This window comes from Ixodes scapularis, unplaced genomic scaffold (assembly GCF_016920785.2).
Source record: "Ixodes scapularis isolate PalLabHiFi unplaced genomic scaffold, ASM1692078v2 PGA_scaffold11__112_contigs__length_91849675, whole genome shotgun sequence".
In the NCBI taxonomy this organism is placed as follows: domain Eukaryota; kingdom Metazoa; phylum Arthropoda; class Arachnida; order Ixodida; family Ixodidae; genus Ixodes; species Ixodes scapularis.
The window spans coordinates 74,207,061-74,223,888 of record NW_024609837.1 but is presented as its reverse complement, the minus strand read 5'-3'; the positions used below and the strand labels follow the sequence as shown (position 1 = coordinate 74,223,888).

General features: G+C 44.5%; 1 pseudogene; it reads right to left on the bottom strand.

Annotated features, from left to right (window-relative positions):
• LOC120839177 overlaps window positions 1-12,698 on the bottom strand; it is a 39,228-nt pseudogene extending 26,530 nt beyond the window's left edge.
• Between the last annotated feature and the right edge of the window lie 4,130 nt (window positions 12,699-16,828).

The window sequence follows — 16,828 nt, the reverse complement described above, 5'->3', positions numbered from 1 at the left end:
CATTTCTGTGGTTGACTGCACACCCCTTTCTATGCAGTTGTAACGAGTCGTGCGTTGGTTTATACGCTAACTTTTTATTTACATTATTTACACGTTGGTTCTATGGACTGTCGAAGTATGACATGGCTGCCGTGCTGATCACCCGAGCAGAAGTGTCCGAGCGCCCTTGGCGTCTTCTTCTTCATCCGCTGCCGAGGTTTATATGTGGTCGCCACACTACTCCCCCTTCAGTCTGTAGGACGTTTGTGGAAGAAAGAAATGCACATTGCGTCGCGGAGAGGTGCTGTGGGAATGACTGGAAAGTTGGGTGGACTCCATGTGGGCAGGCTTGAGTCTGTCAATCGATATGGTTTGTTGCTTGCCGTTGACCAACACTTCGAAATATTTGGGAGTCTTCTTCGTGACTAAGTACGGTCCATAATAAGGAGGTTGAAGGCTTCGGCGAAGAGTATCGTCTCTTACGAAAACGTGGCTTGTCCTGGTAAGATCCTTACTAATAAAACTGGCCGTGGCGATCGCCGTCGTGGGGATGTTGGTCGCAGTTTTGACATGGTGTCTTTGAGCCGATGAGCATAGTTGGTTGGGTCCGGAGGAACGGGTGGGTCCATAAATATGAAAAAATCTTGTGGAAGACGCAGGGACATTCCGTATACGAGCTCCGCAGGTGTGCATAAAAGTTCTTCCTTGAATGCCGTTCGCAGGCCCAGAAGTACTAGTGGGAGTGATTCTGTCCAATGAGGGTTATCTTGACGCGCCATGATTGACGCTTTCAGCTGGCGGTGAAATCTTTCAACGAGACCGTTAGCTTGTGGATGGTAAGCCGTCGTTCTTAGTAAACTGGTGCCAAGAAGAGAGGTGAATTCGCTGAAAAGTGCAAACTCAAACTGCCGACCGCGATCTGTGGTGAGAGTGGCCGGCACGCCAAACCGTGAAATCCAGGTTTGCATAAATCCTTGAGCGACTGCTTGAGCTGTAATACTGCTAATGGGGAGGGCCTCTGGCCATCTGGTGAAGCGGTCAATGGCGGTTAGTATATATTTGCTGCCTTGTGATTCTGGTAGTGGGCCGACTATGTCGAGGTGCACGTGCTCGAAACGGGTACTCGGAAGAGGAAAAACACCTGGTGCAGTGTGCGTGTGCCGGTGAACCTTCGCACGTTGGCAAGGAAGGCAGCTGCGAGCCCAGTTTCGAACGTCGACGTTGATGCTAGGCCACACGTAACGCGCGGTTAGTAGCTTCTGTGATGCACGGATACCGGGATGTGACAGCGCATAAAAGGAGTCAAAAACTCGTCGTTGTAAAGCGATTGGAACAAAGGGTCGAGGAGCACCAGCTGACATATCACACACCAAAGGGTGGGAGGGTTCAGGTATTGTGATCTCTCAAAGAACTAATGCACCTGGTGTAGTTCTGAGTCGGGTTAGTTCTGCGTCATTCTGTTGGTGAGCCAAAAGTGTAGCAGGAGGAAGGTTTGGATTATCTGATATTTGTGTGATAACGGCTCGAGACTAGGTGTCGGCAACAATGTTATCAGTCCCCTTTATGTGCCGAATGCCTGTGGTGAACTCAGAAATGAATGACATTTGTCGCAGTTCTCGAGGAGAGTGAGTTCCACTGTCTGGCTTGTGAGATTGTATGGCGCCTGCCAAGGGCTTGTGGTCCGTAAAAATATGAAATTGGCGAGCTTCCAGAAAATAACGGAAATGACGGATAGCGGAGTAAACAGCCAGGAGCTCACGACCGAAAGTGCTGTATCGGCGTTCTGTATTGGTTAATTTGCGAGAGAAGAAAGACAGCGGTTGCCATACATCCTTGTGGAACTGCTGGAGTACCGCTCCAAGGGCGATCTCGGAGGCGTCGGTTACAAGACATATCGGTGCCCCCGTTTTTGGATGATGAAGCAAGGTGGCACGGGTAATGTGTTCTTTGATGCTGCCGAACGCTTCATTTGCGGCATCTGTCCAGTATAACCGTGCTGTTTTTACCGTTGGTAATATTTCTTGAAGAGGCTGAAGAAGCTTCGCGCATCCAGGGGCAAAGCGGCGATAGAAATTCACAAGCCCGAGGTAACCCCGTAGATCACGCGCTGTTTGGGGCTGGGGATACTCTTGAATAGCCTTTACTTTTGAAGTGAGTGGACGAATGCCGTGACAATCGATTTGGTGGCCTAGGAATGAAACGCTGGACAGACCTAAGAGGGACTTTTCTGGGTTGATCATTAAGCCGTGCTCATTCAATTTTCGAAAGAGAAACCGTAAGTGGTCTTGGTGTTCTTGCTCGGTGCGACTTGCGACGAGAATCTCATCTATGTAGGCATATACGAACGGCATTCCTCTCAGGACTTCATCGAGAAATCGTTGAAATGTCTGCGCAGCGTTTCTCAGGCCAAAGGGCATTCGAAGAAATTCAAAGAGGCCGAACGGTGTTGTTATCCGTCTTTGGAATGTCCTCTGGAGCCATGGGAATTCGGTGGTAAGCACGGACAAGGTCGATGGTGGAAAAAATTACCGCTCGGTCGAGAATTGCGGTTGCGTCATGTATGTGGGGTACTGGGTATCGGTCGGGTGCGGTGGCTTGATTAAGAGCTCTATAGTCCCCGCAAGGACGCCAGTCACCTTGTGTTGATTTTGGCGCCATGTGGAGCGGTGATGCCCACGGGTTAGAGGAGGAACGTATGATGCCCAGCTCCAGCATGTGGTCAAAGGCCTGTTTGGCAGTACAATACTTGTCGGGAGGGAGCCTCCGGGGTTGAGCGTGAACTGGAGGGCCGGTTGTTTCAATATGGTGCTGGATGTTGTGCTGCACGTGGATGGTAAAGGTGCAGGGACGAACCAGGGATGGAAACTCGCGCAAAACTGCGGTGTATGGAGAGTCGGAAACAGAGAGGAGAGGATAAAGTCCTATCGATTGCAGTTTCGTCCGAAATCCAGATACTGCCAGATGCGTTGTGCCATCAAAAAGACGGCGGCCGCGCACATCGACTAGGAGGTTGAATTTCTGCAGAAAGTCTGCTCCGAGAATGGGGTATTGCGTGTCTGCAACGATGAATACCCAACGGAAGATGCGACGCAACCCGAGGTTGATGGTAATGGTTCGCAGTCCGTATGTAGGGATGGTGGTGCCGTTTGCGGCCTTTAGTTTCGAAGGTTGTCGGTTACGACGGTCCTGAAGGGATGGTGGTACCACTGAAACTTCAGCACCAGTGTCGACTAGAAAACGTGTTTTTGAGTCTTTATTGGTAAGGAAGAAGAGACATGGACGACTCTGTAAATGGCCAGCATCACTCGTCGTCCCTAGTAGCCGGCTGGATTGTTTCCCTTCTTCTGGCAGGTACATGTGCGTGCGTCAGCGCCGAAGGTGCGATGATACCAGCACTGTTGTCTGGAAGGGCTATAAGACCGACTAAATCGACGAGTCGTGTAGGGACTTGTCCGTCGGAGACGTGAACGCGAATATCGAAGGGCAGAGACCATCTCTGTGAGCTCGCCCACGCGACGTTGAATGCTGGTGCAAAAATCATCAGGGATGTTCTCTGGTTGTGTTACTTGGTTGACACCTGAAGGATTTGAAACGTTGATAATTCAATCGGCCAACTTCGCCAAGTCCTCTACTGTAGCACTGTCAGCTGATGCCAACATCATGCGTATATCATTTGGAAGACGTTGGAGGAATAGATGGCGGAATAATGTGTCGTCGATTGTGGCGTTAGTTTCATCCGGCGGAGAAGCTGTGACGGTGTTTTATCTCCTAGCTCCTCTGCAGTAAGCAGCCGCTGAAGTCTTCGTTGCTCCGAAAGGTGTGTACGACGGACGAGCTCGTCCTTAAGGACGTCGTACGGGGTCACTGGAGGAGGAGCGATGATGATATCGCGGACCTCAGCTGCGTCTGTGGATGATAGTGCGCTCACCACGTGATGAAATTTTGTGATCTGGTCGGTGATTCACCTTAATACGAACTGCGATTCCACCTGAGCAAACCATAATTGTGGATCTGCCGGCCAGAATGGTGGCAGTCGGATCGCTAGGGCTGCTACCTGCGGTGGATCGACAGGGGCAGGTGCATCTGTTGCCATCTCGGTGCGTCCGGTTGCGGTGTTCGTCGTCCGGGGCACCACTTGTAACGAGTCGCGCGTTGGTTTATACGCTAACTATTTATTTACATTATTTACACGTTGGTTCTATGGACTGTCGAAGTATGACATGGCTGCCGTGCTGATCACCAGAGCAGAAGTGGCCGAGCGCCCTTGGCGTCTTCTTCTTCATCCGCTGCCGAGGTTTATATGTGGTCGCCACACAGTCAACAGCGGTAGAACATGTCGATCTTAGTTGCGGTAGGTGCACTGTGCAGAAAAAGTTGGTCCACCAGCTCTTCATCGAAAGCATTCTGGTACGGTATCCAATTCACATGTATAAGAGCATTGTTTTTAACAAATGGGTTTTTAAGGCAGATGTTGAACGAGATCAGTTTGGTCTTTTCCTGTGAGATGAAGGCGTCGCTTGCTTACACGATATCATGACACTGGTTGCGGCACCTGAGACTATGGCCAAAGGGAGGAAAGACAGGGCTCGTGTTTGGATGCTAATGCTGGTGGTTAAGGCCCCCCCCCCCCTGTGACTATCACATGCATTAAAGTTTTGTTCAACATCCCTTCAACTATGCGCCCCCTTTTTGTATGCTTAAAATGTTGTGTGCAGTGGCACAGGCAGGGGGGTGGTTTGAAAGCTCAAGCATGCCCCCCTACCCCTCCCTGAAATCATCACTTTTTCTTTTTTCTTTTTTTGTTAGTAAAGCAAGACACATATTGAAGGACTACCACCCGAAGGTTCGGGACGGCTGTGCTTGTACCCTTCAATCGTACAGTACATTGACTACTATAGGCAAATAAGAAAAGAAGCCCCTCCCCCCCCTCCCCGAATATAATTCCTGCTGCACCAGTGGCTGTGTATATGCATACATGGTAGAGACATCCACCCCATGGAAGGGCAGTAGGATGTAGAGAAATGCTGTTTTCTTGATTTCAAGTTCAATCTGAAAACTGGACACTGCACTTTCCGGCATTGTGGCAACAGCAATTCTTCATAACATGGTGCTTGAACTGATCGAAGCAGTACTCCCTGTGGATCTGAAGCTGTGAGGCATTGGTGTGTTTTCCTAGCTGTGCCAACCGAACAGTCACCTTGCAGGCTATGATAAGAGCAGCACTAAGACCATTCTCATCAACACTGTGTTTACGACAAGCCTAAGTGCTCCTAGCCATGTCTTCAAAATGCTGAATGGGCATCATGAGCGACACCATCCTTTGAAACGTTTTTCGGTCAACCAGTGGATGCTCTGTATTGTAGAGAATCATTTTTACCTTTAGTTTTTATTAATTTCACAGCCAGCCTTTTTATGCGTAATACATTTTACTGCACTCATGTATAATGGGGCAGCTTCTACAATTATATTCTCCTACAATTCATTTGTGCAAGTAGACTGGTACATCACTTGCACTGATGTCACTGTCCCTAACCTCATTTTGTAATTGATCAGAAGTCCAAGTTGGGCTAGTCTCATATTTGCAAAGAGGAAGACGTGGACTTAACGCTGCCACGCTAGTTAGTCTAAAAGTGCCGCCTCCCCCTACGCTTAGATAAACATACATGCGCACAGATTGTTTCACCCTAGTTCTAGGTTATTCTTGATGGCGGTTAACAACAGCCCCCCTGTAACAGCTTGTAGGAGGTCGAAGCTACAATGGTCTACAATGCCGTCTAACGATGAGAAGTGCAGAAGTTTGAACTTGATTGTAGTAAAGTAATTTTTTATGCATTTTCAGCCCAATGAAAATCGTTTGTTGGTGCAGTACCCCACAGACAAGCAGAGCAACACAGAACATATCCTACTGGATGAAGTCGACAATTCTCTTTATGAAGGCGTCTACTCCTGTCAATATCTTCTAGTAATCATTGGTCAGTGTCTCCTCGGTTCTCTGGGTTTTTCTTCTGGATCCGTGTTCCTTTGATTACATGGAGTTTCGTATATCTGAATAGCATACTTGCCTAGAGCCACTTCTCAAATTTTGGCACCCACCCGCTTCTACGTAAACTGCTGCCACAAACAACTACGTACTCTGCATATTGATAAGTTTGCCACTGGAGATAGGAACTTTAAAGAGAAACAGGAAGCAACTAGGATGGAGCACTAGATTGTCAACATTGTAAGTGCTTACTTCAGTTTTTTTTGTGTTTCACTTATTGCTGGTGTTTTGCTTGTCTCTAGACTATCAGTTGTTTGTCTCGATCTCTTCCTGTAGCTGTTAATTATTCCCTAACCACATAGTAAAAATAATTTTGAGAATACCATAGGTGTTTTCTTTCTATTTTCAACAGTATTCAGCAACTGTCAGGAGAATCCATTGGTTTATTGAAACTAGGAAATATGTGAAAGCTGGGAAAGTGAAAATTGGGTTCATACTGAGTTTAGAAGCACATGACACATAGTGTTATCTAATAGGTGAAGGTATCAGTTGCAAACTGCATATAAAAGTTCAATGTGGTACAAGACAAAAATATAGTCACAGTATTTTACTCATACCTACAAGCCTCTAGTCAAAGTGACGAGTGTGGTGAATGTGCTAATCTAGAATACCGTCTTGAATGGTACAGTAATGAATTCAGCATTCATCGGTGTACCTAGAACCACACCGTACCAGAATCATATTTGCCTTGTGGTGCAGTGTAATGTGCCACAGCATATATGCCATGGCCCTCTCGGTACACATATTACCACATGCTGTACAGAATCCTAGAAGGTAACAATCGTTAGGTAATCATGTCCTTCAATATACGTATTCCATTTCATTATAAAAATGAAATATAATTTTTACCTCTGGAATGTGCTTTGTTGCAATGCACAAGTGTTGTGTGGTGAAGTAGGCATCATGAAAACACCCTACACTGGCCCACAGCTTTTCTTGGCAATGCAGTAGAGGGTACAGGCACGCTTTCCCTCTCCCATTTTGAGCGCTGAATAAAGCTGTGCGCGGGCTCTCCTCCTCTTCACTGCATTGCCAACAAAAGTTGTCGCCGAGTATAGGGTGTTTTCATGATGCCTACTTCACCACACAACACTTGCGCATTGCAACACAGCATGCCCCAGAGAAAAAAATTCAATTTAATTTTTATAATGAAATGGAATATATTGAAGGACATGATTACCTAACCTAAGGAGCCGACCTAGTGTTTGTGAGAGGTGGCCCCCTCTGGGCCACCTCAAACTACCTCCCTCATATACCTCTAATAAAGTTTTTCAGAGAGACAGACAGAGTACAGTATTTTAGTGTTTTGGCTGCACTCCGCATTTCAATAGATATGTGGGCTTAAATTATTTTTGGCTAATAACGCGGCACTAGCCCAAGAGTCATGCCTTGCTTATTCAAACTTTTGATCATCAAATTGCTTACGAAAGAGATTTGTATAATTAGCAAAAACACAAAATGTTCATGAAGGCTGATTTGGGCATCTTAATTATTTATTTTGGAAAATAATGTACTAGGTAAGAGGTCCGCAACCTGTGGCCCAGGGGCTAGCAGAATTATAACCACCCATCTAGTACACAGAAGATCGGAAGGTCAGGTTTGAAAGTTGCATGTAAAAACCACAAGTTAGCAGTCGTGCTGCCTATGGAAAGTTTGCTCTCTTCAGCAGTGACACAAACCATCTAATATCATAGCTGAGTGACTCAGCACTCTCTGAAGATTAAACAACCCATTTGATTTTGACGTTTATGATCATAATAAAGTCAAAGTAGATACGTTTGTATGTATAGAAAGATATAAATCCCATATGTAGTGGATATGACCATACAAGAATGCCTTGGTATAAATGCTATATGTATTCAGTTACCAAAGTTGGCTCATGAAATAAAGAAATCGAGAAATACGTATGGTCGGAGCCAGAATTGAGGCGCTAAAAATGATTCATGTTACACGACAGTGATTAAAAATTTATTAGCACTTCTGTTACCTTGCACCTAGAGTTGGTCACAGTGTCTTGTCAGCCCTTTTCGTATAAGGTTGCTGTTTCTACAGTCACTGCTGTGCAGGCAGTTGTGACTGTGTGGTAGTTGTGGCAGTGGTGCAAGAAAGAAAGGCTGCCCCTCTGTAATTTGTACGCGGCTCTCCTGAGCCGAAATAAATATCTATATATCTATCTACAAGCGGAGGAGTCATTGTTTTCGTGGTCTGAAGGGGTGTCTGGCGCCAATATCTATCAAAAACTTTGTGCACGGTATATCATAGAAATGTTTTGTTGCAAAGAAGTGTGTTTGAATGGGTACAGAAGTTATATGAAGGATCCACAAGTGTCAGCCATAACGGAGCTTATGCCCGTGTGTGTCGACGAATGATGACGACAATGAGCGTGCTTGTGAGCACACTCTGCCGGATAGACGAGTGGCAGTAGATGATATGATAAATAATTTGCGAATCAGCCAAGGCTTTCCCCATGTCATAATTCAAGACAGGTTTGGGTTTTGAAACATTTTCATCTAAATAAAATCTACGGGCATGAATAATTCTTAATCACCCTTGCATTTAAGACTTTTCCTTTTTTTTCTTCAGTTTATAATTGACAGATTTAATGCTCCCACCAGAGAGCATGGATGCTAGATTGTACTTTGCCATTTCTGAAGTGTGTTCTCTTTCAATGAGCTAAGTTTTTGTTTTAGGTCAGTGATTTTCAGAACCTGTAACCCCTTTCCTATAGATAGTTGCAACTGCCACAGTGAGAGAAAAGATCAGTATAGTCCTGTTAAGTGCCTGTAGAGGCTGGACATCATCATCATCATCATCATCATCATTTCTTTTCCTTGAGGGCCCCAGGGGGAATTATACAAGGGAGTGAACACAATAAAAACATCAACAAAAATAGTTAATAAAAAACACGCTGTAACCTATACTTGTATTTCAGAAAGAAAGAGGTTAACGGCTGCAGCAAACTTGTTAGTGTCAGTCATGTTTACAATGAGGTCAGGTAATGAGTTCCAATCGTCAATAGCAGATGGTAAAGTCGACATTTTATAAGAGACAGATGACGAAGTAATTGAGCGCAGTTTACATGAGTGGTCAAAACGAGGGAAAATACGGTAGGGAGGTGATAGTAGAGCATCTTTTAGATGGTTGTTGTGGTAAAAGATTTTGTGAAGAAGAGTGAGACGTGACACCCTTCGACGTAAAGAAAGTAAGTCAAGGTTAGCTGATTTGCGTAATCCTGATATGCTAGTGTATGGGGAGTAGTCAGAGTAAATAAAAGGAAGACCTCTGTTTTGAACGGATTCAAGGTTGTTAGTTAGATATGATTGCCATGGTGACCATATAGATGAAGCAAATTCAAGTTTAGATCTGACCAAGGTCGTATAAGCTAGTGGTTTTACTGAAGGTGTAGCTAGTCTGAGGTTACGGCGAAGAAATCCGAGAGTACGGTGAGCATCGGCAGTGACAGCATTTATGTGAGTAGTCCATGACAGATCAGAGGTCAGGTGAACGCCTAGGTGTTTATATGAGGAACAGGTAGCTACTGGGATAGTGGAAAGATGATAAGAAAAGGATGAAACATTTGAACTGCGGTTGAATGATAGAGATTTACATTTATTAAAGTTTAAAGTCATTTGCCATTTGTGGCACCACTGAGTTATAAGTGCGAGGTCATTCTGCAAAATTTGATTATCGTGGTTTGAATTAATAGGTTTATAAATTACACAGTCGTCGGCGAACAGACGTATTGAAGAGGAGATGTTGAGGTAGAGATCATGAATGTATGTTAAAAATAGAAGGGGGCCAAGAACGGTTCCCTGGGGGACGCCGGAGGTTACAGTGCAGGCGGTAGATTTGGTGTTGTTAATAGATGAATTCTGGGTGCGATTTGTGAGGAATTCGGAGATCCATCTGACGACTGAGGGATGGATATTAATATTCCTAAGTTTCAGTAAGACACGTTGATGAGGGACCCTGTCAAATGCCTTGGAGAAATCAATAAATATGGCGTCAGTTTCCTTATTAGAATCAAAGTTTGAGTAAACGTCAGTAAGAAAAGCTGTTAGTTGCGTTTCGCATGAGTATGACTTGCGAAAGCCGTGCTGATGCTTGAAAAGAAGGTTGTGGGAGTCTAGAAAGTTTATTACGTTAGAATAGAGTATATGCTCTAAGAGTTTAGACGACACACTGGTGAGCGAGATGGGGCGATAGTTGTTGATTAGTTGGCGATCACCTGCTTTGTAAACGGGGATGACGTTAGCGATTTTCCAATCGCATGGAATTTCAGAAAGTTGAAGAGACTGCGAGAAAATGTCGCAGAGGAAAGTTGAAGACACGTGTTTAGTATTTATTAATATTTTCGAGTTTATTTGGTCGTCGACGGAGCTAGAAGACACCTTCAGCTGATCAATGGCCTTTAGTACACCAGAGTGGTCGATCATGATAGGATTCATAGGAGGATGAAGGGGTTGGCACAAGTTGGGCATGCTTGACAAGTCTTCATTGGTAAAGATCGAGCTAAAAAATTTGTTAGTTTCAAGAGCACTATGTTCGTCAGAAAGTGGAAGGCCCTACTTGTCAACCAATTGTAATGGAAGAGAGAGTGCTGGGTTAATTACTTTCCAAAACTTTTTAGGTTTATTGGTTAAAATGTTGGGGAGGTCATGAGTATAAAATTTGGATTTGGCATCATGAATCGCGGATTTGTAGGCCCTAGCGCATTCGTGATAGGCGTTCCAATATGCGTTAGTGTTATGAGCCTTTGCCCTCGTATAAGCTCTTTTTTTCTGTTGGAGTGACGACGAACTGTTTTATCGTACCAAGGGTTTGTGTTATCGGATATAATTCGAGTGAGTGGAACGAAACGTTTGATTAGGGATGTTAGTCTATCTTTGAAAAGAACCCAGTTTTCATTGACCGTCCTTTCTGCGAAGTTAACTGAGAATTTGTGATAAAATTCTTCGAGGTTGGTGTTGATAGATGCGTAGTCGGCTCTCGCGTAATCGTGAATGAATTTGCAATAACGTGATTTCTTAGGAGTTGTGATGGAGAATGTTAGCTCAATGACGAGATGGTCGCTAATGCTGGGTAAGTATGTGACGTTGCTGAAGAGTGAAAGGTCATTGCTTAAACATAGGTCAAGTACGTTGCTGCAGCGATTGGTAATTCTAGTGGGTTGAGTGATAACATTAAATAGGCTAAAATCTAAACAAAGGTCAATAAACTCCTGAGAAAATGCACAGTTAGAACAAATAGTAGACCAGTCAATATTTGGATAATTGAAATCACCAAAAAGGGTAACTAAAGCGTTAGGATATATACATGCGAGTTCAGAAAGGCATTTATACAACTCAATAACAAAATCTCTTATTATCCGGCGGCCTGTAACACACACCCATTATTACGGAAGGCGTTGTGCAAAGATACACCCAAACAACTTCTAGGTCAGTGGTAAGCGCTATTAGCCGAGATGGTATATGGTCTTTATGGCCAAAAGTACGCCCCCTCCTTTTCTAGTTTTTCTATCAGACCTATACACTCGAAAGTTTAGGTGCGAAGGAAATAGCTCAAGGTTAGATATATCAGGGCTTAGCCACCTCTCTGTAAGTACAACAAAAGCGGCATTACACGTTTCAATTACTGAAATTATTTCGTCTCTCTTTGGTATTAGGCTTCTAATGTTAGTAAATAGGATAGAATGACTTGAAGATTTGTTAGTGATAACATGGTGCTTTGCCGGTCGACTCCTAGAGGGCGACGAGAAGAAGCGCTGGCGTGGCTGTGTGTCTTTTTCTTTAACGGCGCCAAGAGCGGCATCGAATACGTAGCACTTATCATTTATAAAAAGTTTATCATGACGAAGTCTGTAGGGGGTGCCTTTTGGCCTTGCGAAATCAAGAAGGTGACGGCGTGCGAGCCGTACGGAAATTGGGAAGTCTTCGCTGATGGCTACGCGAGTTCCTTTAAGCTTGTGGGCTGATGAAAGAACGCTATCTTTGTTTTTAAACGAAGAAAACTTTACAATTATTGGGCGACATTTCTGAGGGTCGAATGCTCATAGGCGATGCGCCCTTTCAATCCTAGATGATTCAACTTGCACGTTTAGTTTTTCGGAGCACAAGCTAGTGACCGAGCACTCTGACTGAGCCCACGTTTCCTTGTCTGCGTCGGTGATGCCAAAAAATAAAAGATTACAGCGACGGGATCTGCCCTCTGCATCATCGCAACGTGTTTTTAGCTGAGATAGTTCGTTTAAGGCTGCAGTAAGCTGGGGTTCAGTAGTTGCGGCGCTACTAGTATCCTTCTGCTTTAGTGCGTCGAGTTCACTCGCGAGTTTTTAAGTCGCTCTTCAAGTGTTGAAACTCTGTTCACTTTGTTTTTGTTTTTCTTTTAGAAGGTTTACTTCTTGTTGAAGTATAGTATGACTCTTTTTAGGTTTATCGACTGTTTCTTGTAAGAAAAGTAATTGTTCTTCTTGGGGTTTTGACATGGGACCAGGGTTCCGCTCAACATCACCAGACAACAACAGCAGCAGAACTCTAAAAGACTCAATACAAGCTTCGGGGCATGGAAGCATAACAAGGCAAACTTTGTCTGATTTAAAACAATGGCAAGGTTTTTGTTTACTAACCTGCGGGAGGACGAAAAACATAAGGAACTTCATGGCTGCAGAGCCTCCATGCCCACTGGCGCGCTGTCGCAAGGGGAGCTCTTTTATAGCTGCCGCTGTCGATGTCCCTGCTGATGACGTGGTGTGAACGAGGTTCTCGATGAACTTGATTCCAAGACAGGACGGTGCTGTCGACCAGTGATTGGCAGGTTGAAGATTGTCGTCCGGATGCCGGAAGAAAACCGCGCCGTCATCGTGACTCCAGTTAGTTGGGGACCCACGCGCCGACACGCTCAGGAACTGCGGGAGGACGAAAAACATAAGCAACTTCATGGCTGCAGAGCCTCCATGCCCATGCTTGAACCATTCTTGTAGCCTCGTTTTGGAAGGTGCTGAGACACATCCGTAGGGCATTGGAGGACCTCCAGAGGGCACTGAAATACTGAGGACTATCACGTGATCGTCGTCGTCCCAAAATCATAGTCAATCATTGGTCTCAGACAATGCTGTCTCGACAAAGATTTCTATCTGGTGACCCAACGTCCCTCCGGACAGCACTGATATGATTAAAACTACCACGGGATGGTCGTTGTCTTCAGGTTGTAGTCAATCATTGGTCTTAGATAGTGCTACTACAACAAAGTTTTCTATTTCGTGACCCAACTTGCCTCCAGACGGCACTGAAGTGCTGAGAACTACCACGGGATGGTCGTCATCCTCCGATCGTAGTCAGTCATTGGCCTTAGACGGTGCTATTGCGACAAAGTTTTCTATCTGGTGACCCAACTTGCCTCCAGAAGGCATTGAAGTGCTGAGAATTACCACAGGATGGTCGTCGTCCTCAGATTGTAGTTAGTCATTGGTCTTAGACGGTACTTTTACAACAAAGTTTTCTATCTGGTGACCCAACTTGCCTCCAGTAGGCACTGAAGTGCTGAGAACTACCACGGGATGGTTGTCATCCTCCGATTGTAGTCAGTCATTGGTCTTAGACGGTGCTATTACGACAAAGCTTTCTATTTCGTGACCCAACTTGCCTCCAGACGGCACTGAATTGCTGAGAACTACCACGGGATGGTTGTCATCCTCAGATTTTAGTCAGTCATTGGTCTTAGACGGTACTTTTACAACAAAGTTTTCTATTTCGTGACCCAACTTGCCTCCAGACGGCACTGAAGTGCTGAGAAGTACCACGGGATGGTCATCGTCCACAGATTGTAGGTTGATCCTTGAAATAAAAAGTGTAATCACTTAAAATATTCAAACGTATTTACTCATGAAAATGTAATCTTAACATTGTGCAAACATACAGATGCTTCAGCAACTAGATCATGTACAATTTACTGAAAAGACAGACATAAGGGTACTTTAATTCTTATTACGCATGCAACACTGATATTAAGTACATTAAGTTTCCCTAGGTGATATCTCACTGTGCTCAGGTGTTTCTGATATTTGGTGGCATAGCCTGAATTGCTCTTAACCATAATGAAACTTTACTGAATTTTTACGAGCTGCATTCTGTGCAAGACTTGATACTAACGGTAAAAATCAAATGAACAAAGCTAAGAGACAGCTAACCTGGGCCGTGAAAAAATAAATTTATTAAGCTGTTCAACGATAGCTGTTAAACAAAAAACTCTGTTGAAGAAAGTGTTCTGGGGTCGTTAGCTTATATTTCAATCTATTGGGTGACTATGACTGACCAAGCAATATGTTGTAAGCGAGACGTTCAGTGTTATCTAGAAAATAGCCTGATAAGTAGAGGTTCAGTTGTGTAGTTCGTATAACTAACTTCAAGAGTGTGCAATAAGACAAACCGTCAAAGGAGGCTTACATAATTGTGTATAAAAGTGTCTCTAACTGTTATAAACAATCGATTCTCTTTAATTACACACACACTAGGCAGGTACGTAATTCCATAGTTCAAAAAACGTATTTTTTATGAAATGGCAAGTTGAGTGAGTTGGCAATTCACAAATAAAGACAACAATGAGAAAGACAAGTATGAAAATAAAAAAAAAAAACATAGCATGATGCTTTCAATAAAGGGCGATCCTTTATGTATAAAGGCATAAGAATGAGCAACAACAAGAACTTTATTCTGACTAGTTCAAGCCACCTTTTGACATGACATACATTGGAGAATTTCAGGTTCATGATCCAAGAGCTTCAGTGACCGAGAAAACTCAAACTTTTCCCGATTGTGAATGTTTTAGCTTGTTTCCTGTACGCCAACAGCCTAGCCTCCACCTCTCACCCTTTTGCAATTTGCAATAAATGCAGTCAAGGTCGCAAAGAAGTTGCAGGAAAAGTCTGGTGTAATTTGTCTTATGTATTCTTTCGATTATACGCTAACCAAACGACTCGGGTTTGAGTTATTGATTTGGGGATCCCAAGGCTGCTCGAAACGCTCACCGTGGTTGCCGTTTTCAGGATATTGGCGTACTGGGTCATATATAAAGTTGACGAGCACTCTGTGCCTGCGGAGGGACATATCCAGTAAAAATTTCACTTTTTGTTATTTTGTGAACTCTACAGTGAAACTGAAGTCCGTTTGAGGCTGCAGCAGATGTTCAACGACGGTGCAGTGCCGTTCTGTCACCTTGCTGATAGCAACGAGTACGGTCGATGCAAGGACCTCGCGACAATCTCTCGACTTCTATTCGACGATTTCTAGGCATTTTCGCAGCTGCCGTGGCGAGTTCGTCACTGTTTTGAACTTCATCGGTCTCAGGCATGACTTGATTTTAGTAGTCATCTTACCTGCCAGCTTATTCTCGATTATGTTTTGTCTTCAGCGATGTAGCGAGTAGAACGTCCTTCTCGCGTTCAGTGAGATTCGGGGCCCCCGATGGCTCCTTTATCTCAAAATGTGAGCACGAAAACTACTGTTACTGTCAAGATGTTCTGTTATCAGCCGATATTAAACACACAATCAGAGATGTAAAAAGCATACGTGTTTATTTAAAGCTCTGACTCCTCTTTTTGAAAGTTAGGCGAAACAATTATTAAATTTGGAGACCTTTAATTCATTACTCACGAAGAAATATAGCGAAAAGCAGACGAAGAAATACAGCAGCAGTTTTTTTTTCTTTACATCACGTGATTCCTCTCCGCATGTCGTATTTGCCCCTCCAAGTGTTCCCTAGTTTGCTCTGTTTGTCCCTACATTCCCTAGGCAACTCCAGCGTTTAGCTAGGGGCGCATCTGTAAAGCCGGGTTAACGTTGGTGCAACCGGAATTTAAACCCGTGCTTATCCGAGCTCGGTTTAGGGAGCTAAGCCGACTTAGGAAAGAGCCGCTTTGGGTTAAGGTAAGCAACATTGGTGCAACCGGCCTTTAGACACTTTGCGTCTAAGTTCCTCTTTATTGTGTTTGCTTTTTTATTTCAGGTTTCAGTTATGTTTTGCAATGAATGCGATGCCGGGGGCCGTCGCCTGGTGTGCTGAATCCGCAATTCCTGTCTCACCATGCCTTGCATTGCACCGCCATATAGCTTGTATCTGGTGTTCCTTCAAATTTTATAGTCACTGAGGGCATTAAAACGTCGGGAAGGCCGTTCAGTTGTCCCGACTCCAGCGCGAGCTTCCAAACTTCGATGATGCTTGGGCGTTTCGTAAGCCCCGGGCGTGCACGCGAATACAAAGCACCACGTAAGGCAATGAGCGCAGGCTGCGAGCCGGGCGTCTGAAAACAAAAGCCTTGCCGATCTCATTCTGCGAGGGAACTATCCCTTGAGGGGCTGCCGGAGGGGATGCTGTTCCTTTGTCTTTAACTTGACGGTTCCGGAGGCGGAAGATGCTTTCGGTTTAACGGGCTTCCGCTAACTTCGACGTTAAAATTAAAAACCGTCCTCAATAAGCAGGCAAAATGAGCTTATTGTTTCTACCAAAGAAACGACAACACTGGAAACAAGGCATGTTTCAGTCGACAAACGAACTACAAATATCGCTCGCTAACTCTTATCTTTTACGATGGTAAACAAAAAAAATATTTTGTTTCGGCGTTTTTAAAGATGTCATAAACGAAAATGGTGAGAATAAGGGTAATCATAAAAAAGACTGATCTTTCGTTGGTGGTCGAAAGCCGCTGTTTGGCCAATGCCACCTAGAAGAAGACTAGAATTTCGCGGCATTATTAGTAATGTACGTAGATTACAGAGCGTTTCTAAAAGCTTCATCAAGGTCACGTGGCTTCTGGGC